This window comes from Oryctolagus cuniculus, chromosome 3 (assembly GCF_964237555.1).
Source record: "Oryctolagus cuniculus chromosome 3, mOryCun1.1, whole genome shotgun sequence".
In the NCBI taxonomy this organism is placed as follows: Eukaryota; Metazoa; Chordata; class Mammalia; order Lagomorpha; family Leporidae; genus Oryctolagus; species Oryctolagus cuniculus.
Window position 1 is genome coordinate 16,003,528 of NC_091434.1, and position 14,428 is coordinate 16,017,955.

The window sequence follows — 14,428 nt, forward strand, 5'->3', positions numbered from 1 at the left end:
TCACCCAGACCAAGTGGGATTTATTCCCCATTTGCAAGGATGGTTCAATATTCACAAATAAATTTGTGTGACACACCACATTAAGAAACTGAAGAACAAAACCAAATGATTATCTCAATAGATGCAGAGAAGGCATTTGATCAAAAACAACACCCTTTCAGGATGAAAAAACCTAAGCAAATTTGGTATAGAAGGAACATTCCTCAACAAAATTAAGGCAATCTATGACAAGCCCACAGCCAGTGTCCTAGTGAATAGGCAAAGTTTGGAAGCATTCCCACTGAGATCCAGTACAAGTCAGGAATGCCCATCTCACCATTGTTACTCAATATAGTCCTGGAAGTTTTAGCCAGAGCCATCTGGCAAGGAAAAAAGAAATCAAAGGAATACAAATTAGGAAGGAGGAAGTCATACTAAGTCAGATGATATGATAATTCTTTATTTAGGGGATCCAAAGAACTCTACTAAGAGACTATTGGAACTCATATAAGAGTTTGCAAAATACCAGGATATAAAATCAATGCACAAAAATCAACAGCCTTTGTATACACAGATCATGCCATGGCTGAGAAGGAACTTCTTAGACCAATTCCACTCATAATAGCTACAAAGAAACAAATACCTTGGGATAAATTTAACTAATGTCAAAGATCTCTATGATGAGAATTGCAAAACATTAAAGAAAAATTTGGAAGAGGTTACAAAAAAATGGAAAAATCTTCCATTTTCATGGATTGGAAGAATCAATATGATCAAAATGTCCATTCTTCTGAATGCAATTTACGGATTCAATGCAATACCAATCAAAATGGAAACACAGGAGTCCTAGAATAGCTAGAGCAATATTACACAACAAAGCCAGAGGCATCACAGTACCAGATCTCAAGATATACTACAAGGCAGTTATATTCAAAACAGCCTGGTACTGGTACAAAAACAGATGGATAGACCAATGGACCAGAATAGAAATGCCAAAAATCAATCCAAGCATCTACAACCAACTTATATTTGACAAAGTAGCTAAAACTAATTCCTGGAGCAAGAACAGCCTCTTCAACAAAAATGGATTTCCACATGCTGGAGTATGAAGCAGAACCTTACTATTACAAGAAAATTCATTCAAAATGTATTAAAGATCTAAATCTGTGACCTGATACCATCAAATTACTAGAGAACATTAGGGAAACCCTGCAAGACATTGGCACAGGCAGAGAGTTCTTGGAAAAGACCTCTGAGGCACCAGCAATCAAAGCCAAAATCAACAAATGGGATTACATCAAATGCTTCTGTACAGCAAAGAAACACTCAGAAAAGTGAAGAGGCAATTGACAGAATGGGAGAAATTATTTGTAAGCAAGGCAACTGATAAAGGATTAGTAACCAGAATATATAAAGAGATCAAGAACTCTGAAATAAATAACCCAGTTAAGAAATGGGCCAAGGACTTAAACAAATTTTTCAAAAGAGGAAGTCCAAATGGCCAACAGACACATGAAAAAATGCTCAGGATCACTAGCCATCAGGAAAATGAATGAGTTTTCACAGCACCCCAGTTAGAATGGCTTTCATACAGACATTGATGAACAAAAATTGTGGGGAAAAAGTTACCCTAATCCACTGTTGATGGGAATGTAAACTGGTAAAACCACTATTGAAATCAGTTTGGAGGCCAGCTCCGTGGCTCACTTGGCTAGTCCTCAGTCTGCTGCGCCAGCATCCCAGGTTCTAGTCCTGGTTGGGGTGGCGGATTCTGTCCCGGTTGCTCATCTTCCAGTCCAGCTCTCTGCTGTGGCCCAAGTGCTTGGGCCCTGCACCCGCGTGGGAGACCAGGAGGGGGCACCTGACTCCTGGCTTTGGATCAGATTGGCGCAGCGCACCAGCAGTGGCGGCCACTGGGGGAGGGGGGTAAACCAACGGAAAGGAAGACCTTTCTCTCTGCCTCTTTCTCACTGTCTAACTCTGCCTGTCAAAAATAAATAAATAAAAAAAGAGAAATTAGTTTGGAGATAACTTAGAAAACTATATATAGACCTATTATATGACCCAGTTATCCCTCTCCTGGGAATTTATCCACGGGAAATGAAATGAGCAAATGAAAAAGTTACCTGCACCACATGTTTATTGCAGCTTAATTCACAATAACTAAGGCATGGAATCAACCTAAATGCCCATCAACCAAAGACTGGATAAAGAAATTATGGGATATGTACTTTATGGAGTACTACACAGTGGTTAAAAAATAAAATGAAATCCAGTCATTTGAAACAAAAGGATGAATCTGGAAAACATCATACTTATTGAAATGAGTGAGTCCAAAGGGACAAATACCAACATTCTCCATAATCTGTGATAAATAATAGAACTTCTAAAAAGACATCTGTAGAAGTGCAATTGACACTTTGAGATGTAATGACTTGAACATCCCTTGTCTTGACTGTTGAGGAACAGTTTGTTGTTTTTTTTTTTTTTTCCTTAATGGGGGAATGAGACCTGGAATGGAAGTAGGAGGAGGAGGAGGTAGGGTGGGTGTGGGGATGGGAGAGCAGGTATGATAGGAAGAATCACTATATTCCTAAAGTTGTACTTATGAAATTTATATTCATTAAATAGTATTTTCAGAAAAAAATAAAAATAAAAAAGCAAGTTTATTAATTTAAAATATACTATCTGTAAAGAAACATTTTAAAGTGAAATAAACCAGACACAAAAAGATAAATATCATGTGTTTTCTTTGATTTGTAGTAGCTAATATATGGAGTACAAAAAAAAACCTGAATGCATAAGAGCGAAATTAGCATCTTATGGTTTGATTATTGTTTATTGCCCTTGTCTACATTCCTGTGGACTAAAAAGAAATGTCTGTATTGTTTTACTTGTTGAGTACCATAGCTAGTGGAACATTAAGCTTGTGATTATAAAGTAATTTGAAAGTATGTCATTGCAAAAAATAAAACAAAAAAAAGAAGGAAAGAGAAGAGAGGGATGAAGGGAAGACAGTATCATTATAGCCTTAAAATTGTACTTATGAAATACATGAAATTTGTTCTCTTTATATCAATAAAATAAGTTATTAAATAAAAGAAAAGAAAATATGGGCCAAGTTGAATTACTTCAAAGATTTATACACAGTGTTATGTCTACCTCTAATCATTAAGCAGATTCTTCTTTTTACATTTTTATTTAAAATAAATAGAGAAACAGGGAGAGGGAGAAACAGACACAGAGAGAAAGAGAGGTCCCATCTGCTAGTTCACTCCTTAATTTTCTGTCAGGGCCCAGGCTAGGTGCCAGGAATGGAACCCAGAGCTCCCACATGAGTGGCAGAGACCCAATTATGTGAACCATCACCACTGCTTCCCAGGCCCTGCATTAGTAGGAAGGTGGAATTAGGAGATGGAGCCAGGAATCAAATCAGGCATTCTGATATAGAACACTCTCACCTTAACCAGTGACTAACCTGCTGGGCCAAACGCCAGTCCTGCTTAGATTATTTACAAAGAATCAAGAGTCCTACTTGAAATTGAGCTGATCATTTTGATGTTAATATGTATGTACAAAGGAGACAGTAAAAATGAAAGAGAAAACAAGAAAACAAATTGTGGTAAAAATGGAAATGCCCAATTTGAAAAATATTTTATATGACTATTTGAGAGGATGATGTCTCAACTCTTACAATTAATTATCTCTAAATGGTCAGATGAATGTCTAGATAAATTAGCTTGATCCAATTACCATTCATTTAAGGTTATTATCTCAGTTCACTGGAAAAAATAATATCAGGCATGTGGTAGAATTCTGTGGCTTATGAAACCTCCTCAAAACCAGTTTAATTGTTACTGTGACCAGAATAATGCCAAGGTATTTTAGGTCTACATATGCAAGTATTAGGGCCAGTAGCCCACCAAACAGGACAAAAATATCATGGGAGTTCTTTGGCCAAAAGTGCCATGAAATCCTTGTAAATATACAAGAGGATAAAATGCAAGCCTTTCTGAAAGTGTACCACGAAAAAAAGTGAATCAGACTGTGAGATGTGTCTAATGGGAAATTTCAAGGAATAGTATTAATAAAAATATAGTTCTCATTCACACTCAACTACCCCTGCCACCTTCTACCATCTACAGGATTTGGGGTCTCCCTTTTGGTCTTCCGTACTATCATTTCTTCCGTATCTGCTCCAGAGTTTTGAACATACTATCTACTGTGCCTGGTATATTCCTGCTCCCAACTTTTCACCAAATGGAGTTCCTCTTTTAAGTTTGTCTATCCTTCCCAAGACAGAGAAAGGCACTTTGGCCATGGGAATCCCTAGCATTGTTACATACTATGGTAGAGCATAAATGTAATTCATGGCAATGTCTTGCTTACATGTGGAGATCTCCCACTAGTTGAAGGTGTTTTTTTTTTTTTTATTTAAGACCATGAAGCAAATTCAATGAGTAATCAGAGCACCCAAGATAGCATTTCATAAAATGATACATTAAATGCTTGATGTTTACTGAGCATCTACTATATGTCAAGAACTGCTCTATGCATTTTAGAAACAGTAATAGGGGCAGGAGTTTGGTGTTGTGTTACGAAGCTATTTGGGATGCCTGTATTCCACACCAGTATGCCTGGGTTTCAGTCCTGGTTCTGCTCCCAACTCAAGCTTCTTCACAATGCACACCCTGGGGGACAGCAGATGATGTCCCAAGTGCTCACATGGGAGGCCTGGGTTGAGTTCTAGATTCCTGAATTCAGGATGACCCTGCTGTGGCCATTGTGGATACTCAGTGAAAAACCAGAATATGGAAAATAAAAATCTCTCTTTCTCTCTCTCAAATACATATCTATCTCTCTGCCTTTCAGATATAGAAAAAATAAATTTTAAAAATATATATTGACTCTCTGCTGTGGCCAGGGAGTACAGTGGAGGATGGCCCAAGTCCTTGGGCCCTGCACCCCATGGGAGACCAGGATAAGTACCTGGGCTCCTGCCATCGGATCAGTGCGGTGCGCCAGCCGCAGTGCGCCAACCACGGTGGCCATTGGAGGGTGAACCAATGGCAAAAGGAAGACCTTTCTCTCTGTCTCTCTCTCTCTCACTGTCCACTCTGCCTGTCAAAAAAATTAAATAAAAAAAATAAATAAAATAAATATATATATATTGAGAAAATGAACAGTAAGATATTAATACACCTTCAGTCCTATGGTGATATTACCCCCAAAGACATAGAGGATTTTGGCCAGTGACCCAAGGCACTGCAGTTGTCCAAGTGGTAGAAATGGGATTCAGAAAGAGAAGTCTGTTACTGCTGAGTCCTATCTGCTGCACTCTGATTACACATTCATTGAGATATTAATAATCTATGAAGGAGGACATTTGTGCATTCTCATAACAGAGAAATACTCAGGGTAAGGGTCATCTTTAGCTTGATGTAGCCTCAAGGATAACACTGGAATAATCCTAGCAAAGTTTTTCCTTTTTTGGTGGTCAATGAGACTTTATTTTGGTGGAGGTACAAAATTTTCAAAGATTGATTATGGAATTAGAGTTTCAAATCCAAGTATGAAGGGATCAAATCTGGCATGTGATAAGTGACATCCTGTAATCTCTTCTCCAACATCCCGTAAGAGTATATGCATAGCAAGGAGTCATGGTCACTCACAGCAGACCGGCATCTTCAGAGTTGTGATATTAGAAATCTCGTTGAATACATCTTGCCTTTCTTGAGTTGAAACCTGCCTTCATATTCACCCTACTTCTACCACATCTCTTCAAGCTCAGCACCCCTAGTTCCGACAAGTGCTCCTGGCTTTGCTGTCAAGTCCCTCGTTGTTCTCCTGTGAACAAAGCTATTCAGAGTCAGATCAGGTGAAAGCTGCTCAGATGGGCCCCAAGAACTGTTCTCAAATTTCTTGATACTCAGAACTATAGACCCTTTCACTGCAATGTAAGAGGAATTAAACATTGCTGGGATGAAAATAGAAGTGTGGAAAATGTTCACACCATTTCTATCATTGTGCACAGTAAAATTACCCAGGATTTTGGAGGGAATTTCTTGAAGATTAGTCATGGCAAGACTATCTCACAAAGTTACCAGTTGGGATTTAGAAAAAATTAGAATTGTACTAGATGATATAAAAAATGCTCACAATATAATGGTACAAAGGAATACAGACTTATGGATGATAGATAATAATGATAACTATGTGTGTTACAGATTTAGAAAACTACTTAAAACAAGTCTTATAGAAGGATTGAATAATGTGTATTTTTCACAATTTTCTAAGTTCTCTTAAGTTTCAATATATTTTTCCTACTGTCAACTGAGAAACAAAACGTAAAAAATATCTGAATCAAATTTTATTCTCTAAATTATAAGATAAACTTAATAAAGATGACTATAAAGCCAAGATAAGTAATCATGCATGTCATGTTATGGGTGTGTGTGTGTGTCGTGTGTGTGTGTGTGAAAGACAGAGGCTGAGATGGCAACTTAAGCAGGCAAGGTCTTTTATGCCGAGAAGTGAAGGATATTAAAACTATAGAAGACCTTTTATGCACACAATGGTCCTAAAATTGAGTTGGGAAAAGCATAAAAAGTTATTAACAACACAACTGAAATGTATTTCATGGACATTGGGGACCAGAAAAGAACTCTGCAGAAAGAGAAATAATTGAAAGCTGGAGGGATCAGCACAGTGACCTGATCCGTCTTCTAAAGGACAGGTAGGAGGCATCCCTAGGAGAAAGGCGCACAGAGCAGAATCCTGAAGCCAGAGCTGTGTGCACTGGGTTCACGGGACACAGGGAAATCAGTACGATTGGAGCAGGGAGTACAGGCAAAGAAACAGTATCAGGGAAGTGTTGGACTAGAAGCCTTGGGCTGAACTGACATCCAAATCTAATTTGCTTAAATTTTATCTAGCAGGGAGGGAATAACAACTAGAATTAGAAAGATGCTGAAGGTTTGTTTTTTAGGAAATAGAATGAACTGGTTACAGAATTTTTTTGTCACTATAAAAATGAATTGGATGTAGTTCTCCAAATGAGAAGCAGGAAACTCATTTAAGGTACTCAAAAACATCTAATCCTGTGGGTGATAAGCATGTTTTAATGCAAAATATAAACATGGAAACAAACAGCTGAATGAGTAGCAGTTTGAGAAAGAAAACTACATGGAATACTCTGGATGTGTAAAGGAAACTCAAGAAAAAATTTTTAATGAGTTCATGATTCGGAACTTGGAGGTCTTGGGGATTAAAGGTATCTCTCTGGAAAGAAAGGAAGACGAAGAGGAAAACTGATAGAGGAGAGCAGAAGGGAATTTATTTTTAGACATATTTGATGACAGATGCTGAAATTAAAGTTCCCTTCTGACAGTTGGGACTTGGAGACAGATGTCAAAAGATGTCATTTGAGAAGGCAGCAAGTGAAGCCTGTGGGAAGTACAGAAGGCTGAGCTCTGTCCAGACTTTGAGATTAGCAGGAATAAATGCTATGGACAGAGGATGAGAAAATCAGCCTCTGAGGAGGGCACAACCCACACCACAACTAAATAAAGAATTTGCCAGTGCCAAATAAGCTGAGAAAGCAAGGCAGGGGTACTGAGTTGAGCCATTAAAACATCACTGCTGTAGTTGACAAAGGTAGCTTAGCTTTGGTAGGATGCAGCTGTCACTCCTCCCTAAAGGTGGGGAGAGATGGGAGGGGCAGGGGAGAAGAAAAGGCTTCCATCTCCGCCAACTCTCAAAATTCTATGTGGTTTTTATGTTGTTGAAGGAAAAGAAGCAAATCAGAGGTCAGAACTGCTGCATTTTAAGGGGATCAACTTAATTGTTAATAAAAACTTTAAAAGCAAAGCAGTCTTCATCAGAGGATAGCCATAAAGTTGAGTCATAAACAGAACCCTACAGAGATGGCAAAGGTGATTTTACCTTTTCTTTTGGGTTGACTGTGTTCAGATATAAAATATGGGAACTGATTCAGTCTTCTCTGAACCCATCATTCCAAAATGATTTTTCATTTCACTTAAAATTCAATTATTGATAAAGTCCCATACAGGTGATGAAGTAACAGGTAGACAAAATGCCTGATTTTTTTCCTAGTTCATTAGCAGTAAGTATTAACAAAAAAGTCTCACAATACAATCTGAGTTGCCCTTTCATTCAATAGATAAAAACAGAGTGCTTTCTGAGTATTAGCACTGAGTATAACAATGAAACAAAGCAAAGCATATGTTCTGGTGAGAGTCAGACTAAAGACTAGAGAAAACCACACAGCCTACCAGGCCATGATCACAGCTACTAAGAAGACTGAGGCTGGGCGGGGGGCCCGAGAGCGGTGGAGGCTCTTTTTACAGAGAAGTCAGAGAAAACCTCATGTGATATGAAGTGAGAGATGATATGGGTAAACCATGAGAGACATTCCAGGCAGAAGGAATGGCTGGTAAAAAGTTGCTGAAATGGCAGAGAGGCTTGTGTACCTGGAGTACAGCCTATGTGTGGAGGCAGAGAAGAGGTGGGGTGGTGGGAATGGTAGAAGGTGAGTTTCGTGCCCACTGGGTGGTGGTCAAGTCATGCAGAAGTTAGCAGAATCTTCGGCTTCAACCCTTAGTGTCATGGGCACCCATCCCATAAGCGATTTTGAGTCAAGGAGTAAGGGGACTGTTTCAGCTTTAAAAGGATCATCCTGGCAACTCATAAAGAATCCACTCTAGATCAGAAAGCAGTATGGGTGGACTTAGCATGACCAGCTAGAAGGCCAGGGCTTAGATCTGGGCAAAGGATCACAGCATCTTGGGTTGGGTTACAGCACTAGTGGTGGTGAGAACTCATTGATTTCTGGTTACTGTTGGAAAGTAAGGCCTTCAGGATTAGTTCATGAACTGGACTCTGGATATAAGACAAAGAATACAGTCATAGATACTTTCAATACCAGGACATGGAATTGTCATTCTCTTGGAGCTGAAAGATTACGCAACAATTGCTTTTGGAAGAGGTGGCCAATTATTTTCCTATGGCCTATGTAACAATTTACCACAAACCAGGAGGCTTAAAAGAATCAGAAATGGATTCTGTCATATATTTAGAAGCTGGAAGCCATATCAAGGTGTTGGTAGAATTATTCACCCTCCCAAGATAATCCCTCCTTGCTTCTCCCACCTTCTGGTTGTCCCTGGTGTTCTTGGGCTTCTGACAGCATCACTCCATTACCTACTTTCATCTTCTCATGGTCTTTTCCCCTTGTCTTTGTTTCCTCCTTTTCTACCACTTGTAAAAACACTTACCATTGGTTTTAGTGCCTACCCTAATCCAGGATGATCTCATCTTGAGTCCATAACTTACAAATTCCAAATAACTTCACATTATGAAGTTCCAAGAGTCCATTATTTTAGGGGGACACCACTACACTCTTATAGATGGGAAAAAAAGAGTTGTTCTTGGACATGCACCACTTAAGATATCTCTTAGATATCCTCAGAGGGAAGCCAAATAGACTGTTGAACTTACATTTCAACTTCAAGAGAAAAGTTTGGGATAGAAGTAAAAACTTGAAAATCACCAATGCATAAACTTTGTGTTTCTATTATAACATGCTTGATTAAACTACGTGAAACATGTATTTATCATTCTGAATAAAAATCAGAAATCTATTTTTCTATTTTTTTTTTGGCAGGCAGAGTTAGACAGTGAGAGAGAGAGAGAGAGAGAGAGAGAGAGAGAGAGAGAAAGGTCTTCCTTTTCCGTTGGCTCACCCCCCAAATGGCCGCTACGGCCGGCGCCCTGCACCTATCTGAAGCCAGGAGCCAGGTGCTTCCTCCTGGTCTCCCTTGAGCCATCTTCCACTGCCTTCCCAGGCCACAGCAGAGAGCTGTCCTGGAAGAGGGGCAACCAGGACAGAATCCGGCGCCCCAACCGGGACTAGAACCCAGGTGCCAGCGCCGCAGGCAGAGGATTAGCCAAGTGAGTCGTGGCGCCAGCCTCTAAGTTTTCAATATAAAATTATTTTATTAGAAACTATGGCCAGAAAAACAGAAGCTAAGCAAATTAATAAATGAAGTACATGATATTTGAAGGCCTCTGTACTTCAGGATAATGTTTTATGAATCTGGAATATTTGTGTCTGCTTGGGGCCATTAATAACGAAAAGTATATTGTGAAATCAACCATGTGTATACCATTATGACAAGAATTGAACATTACATATCATAATAAATTCTCTAATATTCCATTGCCATTAACTTGTGTTCTGGATTCATACTGCTAATATTCCATCTCTTGTTACTGATCTCTTAAAAAGAATCAAATTAAAACTGAGAGAGAATCTAAAATATCAGCCCTACATGCACAAAATTGTTTCTAATAAGAATGTCTAGGAAATTGAAAAACAAAATCTTCCTTTCAATAGGAAAACAGTCACAGAATGAACAAAAGAAAAGTCTATTCATTTAAGAAGATAAATAAGCAAAATTATTACCAATTTGATGTTCAATCTCCTGATTTTTTGGAAAAGGTGAAAGTTTTATACATTAAGCAGTAAAACAATCACATGTATAATCCATGGTGTTATATAAGGCTTGGAATAATTCCACTTTACCTAATACAGAAATAACTAGTAAACTCAACTATCTTGTCAAGTGTTCTCATTTATCAAGTAGTCTGGTGTTCATAATGTTGCCATAGAAGTCATCCATGTGTTTACATTTGCAAAGTATCTGAGCAAAGTAAAGTCAGACAGCATTGAAGCTTGTGATGAGGATTACTTGAATTTCTTTGGTGTAATTGTAAATTCTGTGGTAGCTGATAGTGATTCATGGGATCATTGGGAACACCAGTCATTGTGTTAATGAAATATGGCAACAGTAACTTTCGGTATGGAGGAAGCCAAACTAATATCACTTTCTGCATATTGTGTGAGAGACATTTCATGACTTCAAAATGAATCCTGTTTCGTAGAGTTTTTCCTGGAGAAGGGATTGTGGAAAGAGCATAGCTGAATACTTTTCATGGTTATTTTATCTAACTCCAGTTCTAACCCACCCAAATGGTAGACTGCTTTGGAAATTGAAATACAAATGTTAACACTACAAGAAGTTATGTAGTAACAAATTTGAAAAACTAGAGGAAATAGTTCATTCACAAAAACCATATAATATACCTAAGTATAGAAATATCATTAGTTTCAGCACTTAAGAATAATTGTGTATTGATTACAGTATTGAACCAAAAGTATTAAGTAGAACAAACAAGAAAATACTAAGAGGGATAACATATTAAATTGTTCATCAATAGTCAGGACCAGGGATAATCACGTCACCGTTTCTCATAGTGTTCATTTCACTTTAACAGGTATACACAATTATTCTTAAGTGCTGAAACTTAACTGAAAAGTGATCGCTGTTAAATATAAGAGTGGGGATAAGAGAGGGAAGAGATGTGCAATTTGGGACATGCTCAAGCTGACTTACCTCAAACGGTAGAGTTAGAAATATACCAGGGGATTCCAATTCAATCCCATCAAGGTGGCATGTACCAATGCCATCTCACTAGTCCCAGTGATCAATTTCTGTTCACAATTGATCATAAGGATAGGACTAAGAACCAAAGGGATCACATAAACAAGAATAGTGTCTGCAAATACTAGCTGATAGAATAAAAAAGGGAGAGAACGATCCAACATGGGAAGCGGGATACACAGCAGACCCATAGAATGGCAGATGTCCTAAACAGCACTCTGGCCTCAGAATCAGCCCTTAAGGCATGCGGATCTGGCTGAAAAGCCCATGAGAGTATTTCAGGCATGGAAAGCCAAGACATTCTGGGGGAAAAAAAAAAAACCTAAATGAAAAATCTCTGCGAGTGAGATCCCAGTGGAAAGAATGGGTCATCAAAGAAGGAGGTACCTTTCTCTGAAGGGAGAAGAGAACTTCCACTTTGACCATGGCCTTGTCTAATATGATCAGAGAAGGTGAACTCAGGGGCCTTCCATAGCCTTGGTACCTCATGACAAGAGCCTAGGGTGATTACTGATGCCATAAACAAGAGTGTCAATTTGTTAAGTCAACAACAGGAGTCACTGTGCACTTACTCCTCATGTAGGATCTCTGTCCTTAGTGTGCTGTACATTGAGATTTAATGCTATAACTAGTACTCAAACAGTATTTTTCACTTTATGTTTCTGTGTGGGAGCAAACTGTTGAAATCTTTACTTAATGTATGCTAAACTGATCTTCTGTATATAAAGAGAATTGAAAATGAATCTTGATGTGAATGGAAGGGGAGAGGGAGTGGGAAACGGGAGGGTTGCTGTGGGGAGCAACCCGGACTAGACTAAGTTACTGGAATTAAGACTTATTCTATGCATCTGCTCTCCCACAATATGGAAACGTAAGCTATGTTGGAATTCTTCAAGTCAGCCTGGGGAACAAAAGGCGAAAATCTGGAACCAGAGGCAGAGACGTGGGCCGCCAGGTTGGAATCCGTCAGATTAGTCAGGGGAGTAAAGGACAGGAAGCCAAGCCGAAGGGCACAGACGTGAGCTGGGTTGAATTCGCCAGGTTAGCCCGGGGAACTTGGACTGAATACCGGTAGCGGAAACGTGAGCTACGCTGTGTGATTCGCGGAAGCCGCTGCGTGCAGAGAGAGCACTGGGCGTGAATAGATAGGGAATGCGGGGTGGCGTGAGGCCGTGGTGCGGGCATGGAGACCGCGGAGTGTACGCGCGAAGCCGAGCCATGCAGAGCCGGGAGCCCGCCGCAGGGCAGGCGCCGGGAAGCAGTGCAGATGAGAGAAGCGCGGGCTGAAGTGGCTCAGAGCCGGGAAGCCGCCGAGAAGCAGCCTCGGGGCGGGCGCCGGGAAGCCGCAGGGATAAGAGAAACAGAAGTTTAGAAGTAAAATGAGAGAAATAGGAATGCTGGCAGATAGAAGTAAAATGGGAGAGATAGGAATGCCCGGAGATAGAGAAATAGAGAAAAATAAGGCCTCCCCTCAACATGGCAATGAGAGAGCTTGGATTCGGTCTGCCTGATTAGGGAGGTGGTGAGCACCTGCAGGCAGTTCTAGCAGAGCAGAGCATGCACTGCAGGGCACCAAACACAGGCACGCATCAGTGCCTAAAAACCTCCTCACAGCATGGCGAAGAGAGGACCCGGATTCGGTTTGCCTGATTGATAGGGCTTGTAAGCACCTGTGGGCAACTCCAGCAAGCAGAGCAGAGTGTGTGCCGTGGGGCACTGAAGACAGGCGCGTATCAATGCCAAAAAATAAAAAGAAAGGGGGATCTGTGGGGAGCAACCCGGACTAGACTAAGTTACTGGAATTAAGACTTATTCTATGCATCTGCTCTCCCACAATATGGTGCTGGGAGAGGAGAAAACAGGTTCTATGCAGCTGCCTCTTGCCAACTTGAGTGATGACCTCCAGGAGCTGATCCTGCTCCTGATTGGAGGAGAGCAGCGTACTCAGCATGTGAGCAGCCGAGTTGGGATTGGCGGAAGAGGACTATAAAGGAGGAGAGAGACAACATGCACCAGGAACATCTAAGGGGAACATCTATCTGAAGGAACACCTGTGCAGCCCCCGAGAGAGCCGGCCGGCGGTGTGCTGCTCCCCCGCGGAAGTGGGGAAAGTGGCCAGGGGGAACCGCCCTTCCACGGAGGTGGAAGGGTCGGTAGCCAACCCGGGAAGAACCAGCAGCAAACCCGGGGAGGGCCGAGCAGACAAAAGAACAGCGCAGGGTCCTGTGTCGTTCCTCCACGAAGACGGGGAGCGACAGGTTGCGGGTGGGAGGGACATTATGGGAGGGAAGCCATTGTAATCCATAAGCTGTACTTTGGAAATTTATATTCATTAAATAAAAGCTAAAAAAAAAGAAATATCATTAGAGTTCTATGCTCTAATGGCCAGCTCATTCTCATAAAACTCTGATGCCATCATCTACCCATATCGCTGATTCGGATTTATCCATCCATAAAGAATAAGAAAATCAGCATTTTCCATATTTATGATCCTGTGGTCCTCCCTGTATTTCTACTGGTAGTGTTTCAAGCACCATAGAAATGGTGATAGAGAGAGAGACTCCTTGATAAGTAGACAGGAAGCATAGAGCACCTCCCCCACCATCTGTTGATGGGTCTCAGGGGACCTGGGAAAAGTCGTGCAATCATCTCTGTGAAGGATGTTGATGCCATGTGCTAGTCATTGCAATCAAGCTTTTTCTGTGCTATTATATTTGATGCAGGTAAGAAGAATTTTATGTATCGTGAGGGAAAGTTTCATGTGCTTTCTGTTATCTTTATTGAATTTCAACTGGAGGCTTAACTTTCACCAATTAACCAATCAAAACTGACATTCTCTGTGGGGAGCAACTCGGACTAGACTAAGTTACTGGAATTAAGACTTATTCTATGCATCTGCTCTCCCACAATATGGCGCTGAGAAG